The sequence below is a fragment of the Bufo gargarizans genome, chromosome 9 (assembly GCF_014858855.1).
Source record: "Bufo gargarizans isolate SCDJY-AF-19 chromosome 9, ASM1485885v1, whole genome shotgun sequence".
Classification (NCBI taxonomy): domain Eukaryota; kingdom Metazoa; phylum Chordata; class Amphibia; order Anura; family Bufonidae; genus Bufo; species Bufo gargarizans.
The window spans coordinates 133,898,677-133,900,219 of record NC_058088.1 but is presented as its reverse complement, the minus strand read 5'-3'; the positions used below and the strand labels follow the sequence as shown (position 1 = coordinate 133,900,219).

The 1,543-nt window shown below is 46.5% G+C and overlaps 1 pseudogene; it reads right to left on the bottom strand.

Moving 5' to 3' along the window:
• Window positions 1-768: 768 nt before the first annotated feature.
• Window positions 769-945, bottom strand: LOC122919964 (annotated as a pseudogene).
• Window positions 946-1,543: the final 598 nt, after the last annotated feature.

Sequence of the window (1,543 nt, the reverse complement as noted above, 5' to 3'; positions counted from 1 at the left end):
TCCCGAAGGGACTAACAGTGGGCTATACATTTGACTAAAAAAGGCCTGATGAGATGCCTTGGGCTAAATATGGTCCACACGCTGCTGTATTTTATCTCTGCATGCCGGATGACTTGCGTGACTTATCCGCCACCAACTAGGGCTCAAGCCGCAATGCACTTTCTGAATGGAAAACATTAATTTTTCTGGCCGCTGGTGCTGCACTGTGGCTGCAAAAACAAAACAAAATAAAGGCACATACATGTGTCTATTCCCCTTTGTGATCGTTACCTTGTTGTGGTGAAGGGGCTTGCGTATCACAATGAATCGACCACCTCTATGAGTGTGTTGGCAATGGCAATGTTGGCACACCCCAGATGATAAGGTCGTTGCTTCACTGTGAACAGACCAAAAGCGATCGGCTGGATAATTTTGCATAGAAAAACCATAAATTTTCTTTGTGATCATCTAAGGTGATCATTAAAGCCTACTAGGCCAACAATGGGCCCACACTGCAGAATCATTGTTTTCTGGGTCACTTAACTGTCACTGAACTACCTCAGCACGACCATAGGCTTTGAAAAAAAAACATTGCCTGCAATCTCCCAAACGTGCGCACAAGCACAGTCATCACTACACCAAGATTGACGCATAGAGGAATCAAATTTATGTCATGGGTGTGTCAACTATTGACAACTCTTTGTCTAAAATCTAATCCTGATAGGGGACATAACAGGGATTAAACTGATAGGAATAGTACTACTTAACACACCACTCATATCTGGTGGCAGAGAAAATTGCACGGCGCACGTGCAGTGCCCCAAATTGGAAGTAAGAGGACCAACCGAGCATCTTTTTCCATCTCCCGGTTCCTAAAATCTATTCCATACACCGGCCCCTGATAGGGGACAAAACAGAGATTAAACTGTTAAGAACAGATTTTTTTTTAATTAAAAAAAAAGAGGACAGCCTCTGCGGAGCTGGGTATTTTTTGGCTGTGTTACTGAACGCTTATGCACAATGGCTGTAGGCTCATGCATCCTTTTGCGGAGGTGACAAACTTGGTCAGTCAAACCCAAGGCAACATCATTGACTTCATCCCATATGTGTTTTTTCTGGAGCGTGTCCTGCGAAGAGTGCTGTATCAGGCCTTAGATGAGCATGAAGAGGAAGAGTTGTGGTCACCATCACCACCAGAAGCAGCCTTGTTGTCGTCGACTGCTGGACCTGCGGCAACGCAGAGAGAGGAGTCTGAAGAAGAGGAGTCAGAGGAGGAAGGTGGCTTTGAGGAGGTGGAAGACCAACCACAGCAGGCATCCCAGGGGGCTTGTTGTCACCTTTCGGGGACCCTTGGTGTTGTACGTGGCTGGGTGGAGGAAGAGACCTTCAATGAGGACAAGAAACGGGACATGGCTAGCTTGGTACCCAACCTTGTGCAAATGGAGAGTATGCGGTTGTGCAAAAGGACTGTTTGCGGTTATTTGCGGTGCGTTAAACGGGGAGTTTGGTCTGTCAGAGTTTGGCCTGTCACTGTAAAGCGGGTATAACCCTTGCTCTACCTGAT